The sequence below is a fragment of the Cetorhinus maximus genome, chromosome 14 (genome assembly GCF_964194155.1).
Source record: "Cetorhinus maximus chromosome 14, sCetMax3.hap1.1, whole genome shotgun sequence".
NCBI classification, from domain to species: domain Eukaryota; kingdom Metazoa; phylum Chordata; class Chondrichthyes; order Lamniformes; family Cetorhinidae; genus Cetorhinus; species Cetorhinus maximus.
The window spans coordinates 115,880,273-115,895,116 of record NC_135892.1 but is presented as its reverse complement, the minus strand read 5'-3'; the positions used below and the strand labels follow the sequence as shown (position 1 = coordinate 115,895,116).

Genomic DNA, 14,844 nt, shown 5'->3' with positions numbered 1-14,844 from the left:
CTCCATCAGGTCCCCTCTGAACCTTTGTTGCTCCAAGGAAAACAACCCTAGTCTATCCAATCTTTCCTCATAGCTCAGACCCTCCAGCCCAGGCAGCATCCTGGTAAATCTCCTCTACACCTTCTCCAGTGCAATCACATCCTTCCTATAATGTGGAACCAGCGTTTTATACAGTTCCAGCATAACCTCCCTGCTCTTGTATTCTATGCCTCGGCTAATAAAGGCAAGTATCCCATATACCTTCTTAACCACCTTATCTACCTGCCCTGCTACCTTCAGGGGTCTGTGGATGTACACGCCAAGGTCCCTCTGACCTTCAGTACTTTTCAGGGTCCTACCCTTCATAGTATAATCCCTTGCCTTGCATTACCTCACACTTTTCTGGATTGAATTCCATTTGCCACTGCTTTGCCCACCTGATCAGTCCATTGATATCCTCCTGTAATTTACCGCTATCCTCCTCACTATTTACCACCCGACCAATTTTCGTGTCATCCGCGAACTTCTTGATCATGCCCCCTACATTTAAGTCCAAAATCATTTATGTACACCACAAACAGCAAGGGCCCCAGCACTGAGCCCTGCAGAACCCCACTGGAAACAGGCGTCAAGTCACAGAAACATCCCTCTACCATCACCCTCTGCTTCCTGCCTCTCAGCCAATTTTGGATCCAATGTGCCACTTTGCCTTGGATCCCATGGGCTCTTACTTTCTTGACCAGTCTGCCATGAGGGACCTTATCAAAAGCCTTGCTAAAGTCCATGTAGACCACATCAAATGCATTACCCTCATCAACACTCCTGGTTACCTCCTCAAAAAATTCAATCAAATTTGTCAAACACGACCTTCCCTCAACAAATCCATGCTGACTATCCCTGATTAATCCGTATCTCTCACAGAGCAGATATAGTTTGTCCCTCAGAATTCTTTCCAGTAACTTTCCCACCACTGAGGTTAGACTGACTGCCTGTAATTTCCTGGCCTGTCCCTTCCTCTCTTTTTTAATAATGGGACAATGTTAGCAGCTCTCCAGTCCTCTGGCACCTCACCTGTGGCCAGAGAGGATTTGAAAATTACTGCCAGGGCCCCTGATATCTCTTCCCTTGCCTCCCTCAACAGCCTGGGATACATCTCATCCGGGCCTGTGGATTTATCCACTTTTAAGGCTGCTAAACCCGCTAGTACCTCCTCTCTCTCTATGTTAATTTCCTCTAATATTTCACAGTCCTCCACCCTGATGTCTATACCTGCGTCACCCTTTTCCATTGTGAAGACTGACGCAAAGTATTCATTGAGGACTGTACCCATGTCTTCTGGGTCCACACACAGATTTCCTCTATGGTCCCTAATTGGCCCTACCTTTTCCCTAATTTTATCTCTTGCTCCTTATATATTTAAAAAACTTCTTTGGGTTTTCCTCTTTTCTACCCACCAATGTTTTCTCATGCACTCTCTTAGCTTTCCTAATTCCCTTTTAAAGTTCCCCCTGCACTTTTTATACTCCTCTAAGGATTCTACTGTATTGAGCCCTCGGTATCTGCCATTGGCTTCTCTTTTTTTCTTAATCCTAACCTTTATGTCCCTTGACATCCAGGGTTCTCCGGACTTGGTCCACCCCTTTGTCTTTACGGGAACATATTTGCCCTGTACAGTCGCTATTTCCTCCTTGAATGCCTCCCACTGCTCTGACACAGTTTTATTTGCAAGTAGCTGCTCCCAGTCCACTTGGGCCAAATCGTATATCATCTCAGTAAAATTAGCCTTTCCCCAGTTTAGAACTTTTATTCCCAGCCCAACCTTATCCTTTTCCATAACTATCCTAAATCTAACTGAGTTATGGTCACTATCTCCAAAATGCTCCCCTACTGATTCACTTTCCACCTGCCCGGGCTCATTTCTGAATATTAGGCCCAGAACTACCCCCTCCCTTGTTGGGCTTTCTACATACTGGCTAAAAATGTTCTCCTGAATGCAACTTAAGAATTTTGCTCCCACCCTACCTTGCACACTAAAACTATCCCAGTTAATATTTGGGTAGTTAAAATTCCCTACTATTACTCTTTCATTATTATTACACTTCTCTGAAATTTGGTTACATATTTGATCCTCTATCTCTCCCTGACTGTTTGGGGGCCTATAGCACACACCCAACAGCGTGTTTGTCCCTTTTGTGTTTTTACTTCTACCCATATGGCCTATTTGATGATCCTTCCAAGATATCACCCCCTCCTCATTGCTATAATTGATCCCTTGATCAATACTATGACCCCCCCCCTCCTCTTCTATCCCCCTCTCTATCTCGTCTGAATACCCTATAACCAGGAATGTTGAGCTGCCAATCCTGCCCTTTTAGCTAAGTCTCAGTCATAGCTGTATGATATTATGATAATATGATATTATACTCCCATGTGCCTATCTGTGCCCTCAGCTCATCTGTCTTATTCCTCAGGCTCCTTGCATTAAAGTATATTCCATTTAGCCTTGTTAAACTCACTTCTTTCTTATCTAGCCTATTTCCTCTGTCTTTCAGACTCACTTACTAGCGTTTTAAATTCTAATTCCATCTCAAGTTTCTCTCCCCTCTCAGCTACTTTTCAGGATCCCATCCCCCTGCCAATTTAGTTCAAATCCTCCCCAACAGCATTATCAAACCTCCCCGTGAGGATGTTGGCCTTGTTCCTGTTCAGATGTAGCTCGTCCAACTTGTACAGGTCCCACCCTCCCCAGAAGAGGTCCCAATGCCCCAGAATGTAAAGCCCTCCCTCCTGTACTATTTCTCCAGCCATGTATTCATCTGCTCTATCCTTCTGTTCCTCTACTCACTACTGCGTGGCACCAGGAGAAATCCAGAGAATAGTACCTTTGTAGTCCTGCTTTTCAATTTCCCACCAGCTCCTTAAAGTCTGCTTGCAGGGCCTCATGTCTCTTTCTTATTATGTCATTGGTCCCAACATGGACCATGACCTCTGGCTGTTCACCCTTCCCCATTCAGAAGGCCCTGCGGCCGTTCCATGACATCCTTGACCCTGGCACCCGGGAGGAAACATATCACCCTGGAGTCACGTCGACAGCCGCAGAGGCACCTGTCTACACCCCTCACTAATGAATGCCCTACCACTATTGCCCTTCCACACTTCTTCCTCCACCCCCCCACCCCTCTGAGCAGCTGGACCACCCACAGTGCCAGGGCCTTGGCTCTGATTGGCCTCCACAGAGGGACCGTCATTCTCACCATTTTCCAAGGCCAGTAAACGGTTTGCGAGTGAGATGCACTCGGGGGATTCCCGCAGTACCTGACTGATCCCCTTCTTCTCTCTACTTGCACTTCCTTAAGCTGCGGGTTGACTGCGTCCTGAAACGTGCTATCCACGAACCCCTCAGCCTTGTGAATGCACCGTGGTGCCCCCAGCTGCCTCTCAAGCTCCAGAACCCGGAGCTTGAGTCTCACCTGTCGGAGGCACCTCCTGCACACATGGTCCTCCAGACCACCAGGAGCGTCTAGAATTTCCCACATAGCGCAGGATGAGCAAATCACAGGACTGAGCTCCTCAGATATATATGAACTAAATAGAATATGGGCCCTTGCTTTTATTTTACCCTTACTCCTACTTGAGTATAGACTAGATACTAGATCCTCTAGATAGACTAGGTCCTCAAGGTGCTGTCCTCCTCTCACATGCTATACTCTTTTATATACACTTCATCCATGTTAATTAACTAACATTGTTTATTTCAAAACATGACAAACTACATATAGGGTACATTTCATCCAAGCGCAATATAAATATATACCATAATGAATTAACCACAACACTTTACATTGAAATCCTTCAAAATCACTCTGATCACTATCTGAAACATTGAACAATTTGTCACAATTGTCTGGATGTATAACATGATCATATGGATTTTCCTCATCTTCATCATAAGCACATAAGAAATTGGAGCAGGAGTAGACATTCAGCCCATTGAGCCTGCTCCACCATACAACACAATCATAACTGATCACAGAATCATAGAATCTTTACAGTGCAGAAGGAGGTCATTCGGCCCATTGAGTCTGTACTGGCTCTCTGAAAGCACATTCTACCTAGTCCCACTCCCCTGCCTTATCCCCGTAATCTTGCACCTTCTTTCTTTTCAGGTAGCAATCCAATTCCCTTTTGAATACCTCGATCGAACCTCCACAGCCCTTTCAGGAAGTACATTTCAGTCTCCAACCACCCTCTGGGTGAAAAAATTCTTCCTCACATCACATTTACTCCTTTTGCCAATTATTTTGAATCTGTGCCCTCTAGTTCTTGATGTTCTCTTGAGTGGGAATAGTTTCTCACGATTTACCCTGTCCATACCCCTCAGGATCTTGAGTACCTTGATCAAGTCTCCTCTCAGCCTTCTTTTCTCCAAGTAAATCTTGGGCTTCAACTTCATTTTCCCATCCGCACCCCATATCCCTTAATTCCCCAAGAGAGCAAAAATCTGTCTATCCCAGCGAGAAATATATTCAATGATGGCATGTCGGCAACCCTTTGGGTGAGGGAATTCCAAAGATTCACAACCCCCTACAAGACCTAAAAGATCAACCCCTTATCCTGAAACTGTGCCCCTTGCTCTAGATTTCCCAGCCAAGGGAAACAACATCTCAATATCTACCCTTCATAATTTTGAATGTTTCAGTGAGATAACTCTCATTCTTGAGATTGAGGGATGACTTGATAGAAGTTTACAAAATGATGAGTGGCACAGACAGAGTAGATAGTCAGAAGCTTTTTCCCAGGGTGGAAGAGTCAATTACTAGGGGACACAGATTTAAGGTGAGAGGAGAAAACTATAGAGGAGATGTGCAGGGCAAGTTTTTTACACAGAGGGTAGTGAGTGTCTGGAATTCGCTGCCAGAGGAGGTGGTGGAAGCAGGTACGATAGTGATGTTTAAGAGGCAGCTTGACAAATACATGAATAGGATGGGAATAGAAGGATACGGATCCCGGAAGTGCAAAATGTTTTAGTTGACGGGCAATATGATCGGTGCAGGTTTGGAGGGCCGAAGGACCTGTTCCTGTGCTGTACTTTTCTTTGTTCTTTTCTTTGTTCTTTGTTCTTCTAAACGCCAGAGAATATCGACCCAATTTACAAAGCCTCCATCATAGGACAACACCCTCATCCCAGGGGCCAATCCAGTGAACCTTCGCTGTGCAGCCTCCAATGCAAGTATATCATTCTTTAAATACAGAGACCAGAACTGCACACAGTATTCCAGATGTGGTCTCACCAAAACCCTGTACAACTGTAGCAAGACTTCTTTATTCTTGTACTCCAATCCCCTTGCAAAAAAGGCCAACATGCCATTTGCCTTCCTAATTGCTTGCTGTACCTGCATGTTAACTGTCTGTATTCCTTGTATGAGCACATCCAAGTCTTTCTGATCATCAACATTTACAAGTTTCATGACTTTTAAAAAGAAAACCTCTTTTCCATTCTTACGACCAAAGGGAATAATCTCACACTTCCCTACGTTATACTCCACCTACCACTTGTTGCCCATTCACTTAATCTATCTCTATCTCTTTGCAGTCCTCACAGCTTGCATTCATAACTAGCTTTGTATCGTCAGCAAACTTAGGATACATTATTCTCTGCCTTTTCATCTAAGTCATTAATATAAATTGTAAATAGTTGAGGCCCCAGTACTGATCCCTGTGGCACTCCACTAGTCACAGCCTGCCAAGTTAAAATCACAGAATCACAGAATTGTTACAGCGCAGGAGGCTATTCGGTCCATCGTCTCTGCACCTGTTCGCCGAATGTGTAATTCACTTAGTTGCATTCTGCCACCTTCTCCCCGTAACCCTGCACATTCTTCTTTTTCAGATAACAGTCTAATTGCCTTTTCAAAGCCTCAATTGAACCTGCCTCCACCACACTCTCAGGCAGTGCATTCCAGACCCAAACCACTTGCTGTGTGAAAAGTTTTTTCTTATATCGTTTTTGCTTCTTTTACTGAATACTTTAAATCTGTGCCCTCTTGTTCTTGATCCTTCCACCAATGGGAACAGTTTCTCCCTATCTACCCTGTCCAGACCCCTCATGATTTTGAACAACTCTATTAAATTTCCTCTCGGCCTTCTTTTCTCCAAGGAAAACAGTCCCAACTTCTCCAATCTATCTTCATAACTGAAGTTCCTCATCCCTGGAACCATTTTCATGAATCTTCTCTGCACTCTCTCCAATGCCTTTACATCCTTCCTAAAGTGCAGCACCCAGAACTGGACGCTGAGGCCAAACATAATATACATTTGGACATAATTTCAGACTCGAAATGTTAACACTGTTTCTCTCTCCACAAATGCTGCCAGGCCTGCTGAGTTTTTCCAGCACTTTGTTTTTATTTCAGATTTCCAACATCTGCAGCATTTTGCTTTTATTTCAGTGTCTTATACATGTTCAACATAAACTCCTTGCTCTTGTACTCTATGCCCCCATTAATAAAGCCCAGGATACTTTGTGCTTTATTAACCGCTTCCTTAACCTGTCCTGTCACCTTCAATCACTTATGCACATATACACCCAGGTCCTTCTGTTCCTGCACCCTCTTTAGAGTTGTACGCTTTATTTTATATTGTCTCTCCACATTTTTCCTACCCAAATGAATCACTTCACAATTCTCCGCAATGAACTACATCTGCCACCTATCTGCCAATTCCATCAACCTGTCTATGTCCTTTTGAACTCCTACACTATCCTCCTCACAGTTCACAATGCTTCCAAGTGTTGTATCAGCTGAAAATTTTGAAACTGTTCCCTGTACACCAAGGTCTAGATCATTAATATATATCAGGAAAAGCAAGGGTCCCAACACTGACACCGGAAAACTCGACTACAAACCTTCCTCCAGCCGAAAAACATCCATTAATCATGACTCTCTGTTTCCTGTCACTCAGCCAATTCCATATCCATGATGCTGCTGTCCCTTTTACTCCATGAGCTATAACTGTAGATCTCTATGACTCTAATCAAGGGTCAAAAGGGGGAAGGAAATAACTTATCTCACAAATCTATTGTGTAGCACTGTACTGAATGGCTTTTGGAAGTCCATGTACACCACATCAACAGCATTACCCTCATCAACCCTCTTCATTACCTCTTCAAAAAACTCCAGCAAGTTAGTTAAACATGGTTTTCTCTTAAGAAATCCATGTGACTTTCCTTAATTAACAAGTGTTTTTCCATGTGACTTATTAATTTTATCCTGAATTATTGTTTCTACAAGTTTCTCCATCACTGAAGTTAAACTAACTAGCCTGTAGTTGCTGGGCTTATCCTTACACCCTTTTTTTGAACAAGGGTGTAACATTTGCAATTCTCCAGTCCTCTGGCACCACTCCTGAGTCAAACGAAAACTGAAAAATTATGGCTAGTGCCTCCACAATTTCCACTCTCACTTCCCTCAGTACCTTGGATGCATCTCTCCACTCCCGTTGCCTTATCAACTTTAAGTACAGACAGCCTAGCTAATGCCTCCCCTTATCAATTTTAAACTTTTCAAGAGGCTGAAGTACCTCCTCTTTAATCATGGCCTGGGTGGCATCTTCTTCCTTGGTAAAGACAGATACAAAGTATTTATTCAATACCTCAGCTATGCCCTCTGCCTCCATACGTAAATCCTTTTTTTCCATCCCTAATCAGCCCTACTCCTCCTTTTACCACTTTTTCACTGTTCATATGCCTAGAGAAGCCCTATTTATCCCTGCTTTTTTTCTTCCTGTCCATAACCAACCCTCTATCCATGTTAATAAATTACCCCCAACTCCCTGAGCCCTTATCATACCTGTTAAACTTTCGTGTGGCACCTTATCGAATGCCTTTCGAAAATCCAAGTATACTACATCCATTGATTGTCCTTTATCTACCCAACTAGTTACATCCTCAAAAAAGCTGTCATAAATTTGTCAAACGGGATTCCCTTTAGTAAGACTATGTTGATTTGTTCTAACCATACCATGCTTTTCTAAATATATCGTTAAGGTTTCCTTAATAATAGGTCCCAGCAATTTCCCGATGACTGATGTTAGGCTAACTGGCCTGCAGTTCCCTGTTTTCTCTCTTCTTCCTTTCTTGAATAACAGTATTACATTTTCCAACTCCAATCTCCTGAGACTGTCCTAGACTCGAGGGAACTTTGGAAAATCAAAGCCAGCACATCCTCAGTCTCTGCAGCTATCTCTTTTAGAACCCTAGGATGTAGGCCATGAGGTTCTGTGGATTTGTCGGATTTTATTCCCTTGAGTTTTGACAGCACTTTTTCTCTGCTGATATTAATTACTTTAATTTCCTCACTTGTTTTAGCCCCGAGGTTACCTTCTATATCTGGTATGGAACTTGCGTCTTCTACTGTGAGAATAGACACAAGGGTGAAAGGTAAGGTACCTCAAAAATTTGAACAACAGGTGAAGCTTGTCTTTTCACACTGCTACTATTCAGTAGCAACACAAGTGTTATTTTCCAAAACAGGACGCTGCCATCAAGCCAAAAAAATGTACTCTGTACTACACAAATGAGTAATGTGGTAGATGAATTTCAGTGCTGGTGTGTAGGCCTTACATCTCAATGACTGGAAAATCGTATCAAACAACACTGTTCGCAATGGGAAGAGTACTGACTGTACTCAACCAACCTGCTTGCAAAACTCAGAACACAATGTCTAATGTTAGATGTGATTCCACAATTGGGCAGAACTTGCTGAGCACTCCTGATTGTGCTAAAAATTACACTAACAACCAATTTAACATTATCAATCGGGTTCCCAATGTAGCTCACTTACTCTTGCTAGAAGATATTCAGACAACCACCTTCAATTCATTGACAGTTAACTGCCATTGCTAGGAAGTTTCCGTTAAACCAGGCTTTTTAAGTAGCTTTCAATTTTAAAGTTCTGAGTCACAATCTAGCTGTTATTCTAAATTATAGCTTGAGAAACCTTACCAGAGAGATCCCACCTGTACTAAATTCCCAAGTTAGCACTTGTTCCTCATCACACACAGTCCTCATCATATCTGCTCTGTGCTCCCATTCATCATCATCATCCTTGGTAGTGCCGGTAAACTCGGTATCATCATTTCACATGTATCTGTCCTCGGCATCTTCAGGTGTATTCGGTATTTCACATTTTAGAAATTATTTTTGAAAATATTGATAACAAGTTCATTCCATACTTCTATGTTCCATTGGCACAATGTTGCTTGTAATTGTGCACGCATTTTTCTGCCTTTAGTGAATGGTTCCCCACCTTCCAACATCCAATTGTTCCACGTCTTTCCAATACTGTCCTTAAGAGGTTTATTTATACACACATCCAAGGGGTGAACAATACTTGTAAAACTGCTGGGAATAGCTGCAATGTTGCTGTTGATCTTACATCATGATCTACATCATCGACAGCGTAGGATTTGAGCATCTCCCAGAGGAGCAATCTTTTTTCTTTGCATAGTCCTCCTGGTTTCAAATTCTACACTTTAATCCATTTCTTGCCTTCATCCATCCGGCCTTTCTCCTGAACATGGATGGCAATGCCTTTCTGAAATTTCTCCTTGGGGAGAGCTTTGTGTTTGAATATCACATTTGGCTTAAATTTGGTGCCATCCACCATACGAGATGGGACCATTGTGAACAGTGTCTCCTCATGGCCTGCCATCTTTACAAGAATGGTTTCTTTCAACAATCTTGGTAACTGTCTTGTTTGCTGGCAATTATAAGTTAATTGGTGGTTCATCTATATTTCCAAAGCAAGCCAATCGATATACATCTTTTCTCAATGTTGGATGAGAAAATGGTGGAATCAGATTATTTTAACGTCAAGTTCAGGTGTTAGCTGCAGTGACATTTTTATTTTCTTACAGAGTACTAAATCATGCCTTTTCATGCATTTTGTGCATCACCTGGCACTAGCCTTGCTTGAATTCTGAAATTTTTCCACTTAGAATTTAAAAACATATGCACTAGGAACAGGAGTAGGCCATTTGGCCCCTCACACCTGCTCCGCCATTCAATAAGGTCATGGTTGATCTGTTTGTGTTTTGAGTTCCACATTTCCATCTACCCGGATAACCTCTGATTCCCTTGCCTAACAAGAATCTATCTACCTCTGCCTTAAAAATATTCAATGACCCCGCCTCCACCACCTTCGGAGGCAGAGAATTCCAAAGCCGCACAACACTCAGAGAGACAAAAATTCTTCTCATCTCTGTCCTAAAAAGGTGGCCCCTAATTTTAAAACAGTGACCCCTAGTTCTGGACTCACCCACAAGAGGAAGCATCCTTTCCACGTCCACCTTGTCCAGACCATTCAGAATCTTGTAAACTTCAATCAAATCACCCCTCACTCTTCTAAACTTCAGCTAAAACAAGTCCAGTCTGTCCAACCTTTCCTCAGAAGACAACCCACTCATTCCAGGGCATAGAGTTAGATGGTTCTGTGGGTGATAATACGACTGTTTTGCCAATGCTCGTTAACCCATTCTGTCTTTTTTTTCTCAAATTTGAATTGAGCTGCGCACTTGCTATTCTTTCTTGAAGGCATTGTGTGGCACACATTAGTTCTGTCGATCAGCTGGGATATTGCCATTAGAATTGGCAGAGGTAAAATCATCTGCTCTGCCCGTCAATGGCAGGCTGTGTTTCCTGCCGCCACACATTGGGAGTGGCATTTTAAAACATCCACATATAATTATAAGCCCTGCTCGCTGGATCATCCGGGCATGTCGGCATGTTTGCACAGCGACATGTTTCACAACAACATTTAAAAAGCAGGCAGCTGGAGAGCTAACTGCGAGGGGACCATGGGAGTGAGTGCACAGTTAATGTTGCGCAGCACTCGCGAGGGTCAGCTGTTCAACTTCAAGGAAGAGGTGCCGTGCATTCAGGTGAAGGCACAGGCAAGTCACTTTTTCCCAGCTGGCTGATAGTGTGGTGCCAGGTCAAGAGCTGCACTGCAATTGGGTCGAGTTGGAGAGTCGCAAGGCAGCACGGTCTGATGGTAGTGCACAAGCACATGTGGGAGGTGGGGCAGGGGAATGGAGGGAAGCGGCCACGCATTAGGGAATTCTTGTATGAAGTGACAATTCCTCTGCAGCTGAGACAATTCAAACGCAAGCACGTTGACATGCATGGAGTTGGGCTTCCAGCTTATCTACCCACTCAAGTAACGCAGAGGCACGAAAGTGCTCCTGAACTTTTCACCCCTCAGGCACAGACTGCAAACTAATGAATGTTTTATTGGACTGCAGAACAGTTGGATGACTGGGCACGTTGTACAATCTCCTTGCTGAAAGCTGGCCATTGAACAGTCACTGGTGGAGGTGCTCACAGCCCCTTTGCAATGTCATCATCCCGGTCTGGACCAGTCTCCCCCATGGTTCAAGCTAACAGTGCAGCCTTGCAGTGCGGGTTAGGAGAATGCCTGCGCCTGAGCTAAGAGCACAGAATGCAGTCCAGTGGGCAAAGCTGCTGCCAATCGGTCAGGTGGAGTGGGGCGGAGGTGGATGGGGTTTCAGGCAGCCATGCAGCGCACTAATCTCTGGCCACCCAAGTGCTGGCTAGCAATCTCTGGGATGTGTTAAAAGGCCATCAGGCTTAACCAAGAGAGGTTCTTAGTACACCCATGCTAACCCACGCACCTCTCTCTTTCATTCAGCAGGTTGAGTGCATCAGAAGCATGGAGCCTGGTGACCTAGCTGCATGCTTCATGGCTGACAGGAAGCGGAGGCGAAGTAGAAGAGAGTGACAGGGGCACCTGGCTGGGCAGAGGGAGGAGCAGCACCCACAAGAAGAAGGGGCAGCTGGGGCTCCTGCACACACCATTGAAGAGCCACAGTGAGACGTTGCTGGTCGGCACCTAGTTAGACCCAGGGTCTACAGGCACCACTTGACATTCATGCAGATTACCAAGAACCAGTGTTGCCGAAGACTGCGCATATGCCACGGAACATGGAGGGTGTCCACTGCCCATGGCCATAAAAGTGACTGCAGCACTCAATTTTTATGCCAGTGGCTCCTTTCAGGGCTCCACATATGATCTCTGTGGGATATCACAAGCCTCCACACACAAATGCATCCAGGAGGTCACAGATGCCATATTCCTGAAGGCACACAACTTTGTGGATTTCGCACGAGATCAGGAAAGCCAGGAAGGAAGAGGGTTGGGATTTGCACCGATCTCAGGTTTCCTACAGGTGCAGGGTGCCATCATCTGCACTCGCATGGTGCACAGATCTCCATTGCAACAAGCAGTCAATCGCAAGGGCTACCACCCAGAATCACAAAATCACACAGTGCAGAAGAGTCCCTTCGGCCCATCGGGTCTGCACCAACACGTGAGAAACACCTGACCTACCTACCTAATCCCATTTACCAGCACTTGGCCCATAGCCCTGGATGTTATGATGTGCCAAGTGTTCATCCAGGTACTTTTTAAAGGATGTGAGGCAACCCGCCTCCACCACCCTCTCAGGCAGTGCATTCCAGACCGTCACCACCCTCTGGGTAAAAAAGATTTTCCTCACATCCCCCCTAAACCTCCTGCCCCTCACCTTGAACTTGTGTACTCTTGTGACTGGCCCTTCAACTAAGGGGGACAGCTGCTCCCTATCCACCCTGTCCATGCCCCTCATAATCTTGTACACCTCGATCAGGTCGCCCCTTAGTCTTCTCTGTTCCAACGAAAACAACCCAAATCTATCCAACTTCTCTTCATAACTTAAATGTTTCATCCCAGGCAACATCCTGGTGAATTTCCTCTGCACCCCCTCCAGTGCAATCACATCCTTCCTATAATGTGGTGACCAGAACTGCACACAGTACTCCAGCTGTGGCCTCACCAAGGTTCTGTACAATTCCAATATCACCTCCCTACATTTGTAATCTTTGCCTCGATTGATAAAGGCAAGTGTCCCATATGCCTTTTTCACCACCCCACTAACATGCCCCTCCACCTTCAGAGATCTATGGACACACACGCCAAGGTCCCTTTGTTCCTTAGAACTTCCTAGTGTCATGCCGTTCATTGAATACTTCCTTGTCAAATTACTCCTTCCAAAGTGTATCACCTCACACTTTTCAGGGATAAATTCCATCTGCCGCTTGTCTGCCCATTTGACCATCCCGTCTATATCTTTCTGTAGCACAAGATACTCAACCTCACTGTTAACCACCCAGCCAATCTTTGTATTATCCGCAAACTTACTAATCCTACCCCCCACATAGTCATCTATGTCGTTTATAAAAATGACAAATAATAGGGGACCCAGCACAGATCCCTGTGGTACGCCACTGGACACTGGCTTCCAGTCACTAAAACATCCTTCTGTCATCACCCTCTGTCTCCTACAACTAAGCTCATTTGGAATCCACCTTATCAAATTACCCTGTATCCCATGTGCGTTTGACTTCTTTATAAGTCTCCCATATGGGACCTTGTCAAGGGCTTTGCTGAAATCCATAAAAACTACATCAACTGCACTACCCTCATCTACACACCTGGTCACCTCCTCAAAAAATTCAATCAAATTTGTTGGGTATGACCTCCCTCTGACAAAGCCATGCTGACTATCCCTGATCAAACCTTGCCTCTCCAAGTGGAGATAGATTCTCTCCTTCAGCACTTTCTCCAATAGTTTCCCTAACACTGGCGTGAGGCTCACTGGCCTTTAATTCCCTGGCTCATCCCTACAAACTTTCTTAAATACGGAACCACATTAGCTGTTCTCCAGTCCTCTGGAACCTCCCCCGTGGCCAGAGAGGAATTAAAAATTTGGGTCAGAGACCCTGTGATATCCTCCCTTGCCTCCCTCAGCAGTCTGGGACACAAATCACCTGGACCTGGATACTTGCCCACTTTTAAGCCTGCCAACACCTCCAATACCTTGTCACTCCCTATATCAGTTTGCTTAAGAACCTCGCAGTCTCTCTCCCCGAGTTCGATACCTTCATCCTCATTCTCTTGGGTGAAGACGGATGTGAAGTATTCATTCAACACTCTAGCGATGTCCTCTGGCTCCACCCATAGATTGTCCTCTTGGTCCCTTATGGGCCCTACACCTTCCCTAGTTATCCTCTTCCCATTGATATACTTATAGAATATCTTGAGATTTTCCCTACTTTTACCAGCCAGAACTTTCTCATATCCCCTCTTTGCTCTCCTAATTGCTTTCTTAAGCTCCACCCTGCACTTACTGTACTCTACTAATACCTCCACTGATTTGCTTCCCTTGTACCTGCTAAAAGCCTCTCTTTTCCTTCTCATCGTATCCTAAATATCTCTGGTCATCCATGGTTCTCTGGGCTTGTTACTCCTTCCTATCACCCTAGAGGGAACATGTTGAGCCTATACCCTCCCCATTCCCTTTTTGAACACCCTCCACTGTTCCTGTGTAGATTTCCCCACAAGTAACTGTTCCCAGTCTACCTTGGCCAGATCCCGCCTTATATTACTAAAATCCACTCTCCCCCAATCCAAAGCATTTTTTTGCAACTTGTCTATTTCTTTGTCCATAACAAACTTAAACTGTACCATGTTGTGGTCACTATCACTAAAATGCTCCCCCACCACCACCTTAATGTTCAGCTGGTGTGCGACCACCACAAACACATCCTACAGGTCTGCACATAGTTCCCAGGAAGTGTCCATGACTCCTACCTTCTCAGCAGCTCTCAGATCCCTGACATCCTCCAGGGTCCACAGGGGCTGCAGGGATGGTTCCTCGGGGACAAGGGTTACTCACAGAGGATGTGGCCATCTTACAGTGCTGACTTTGTCTGCCTTGGGGGTGCTGCTTTGGACTGCAATAGAGTGC

General features: G+C 44.8%; 1 protein-coding gene across 1 annotated transcript in view; it reads right to left on the bottom strand.

The window, feature by feature from the left end:
- LOC144689990 (protein EFR3 homolog B-like) overlaps positions 1 to 14,844 on the bottom strand; it is a 177,027-nt gene that overhangs the window by 74,154 nt on the left and 88,029 nt on the right. The gene's annotated exons all lie outside the window — the stretch shown is intronic.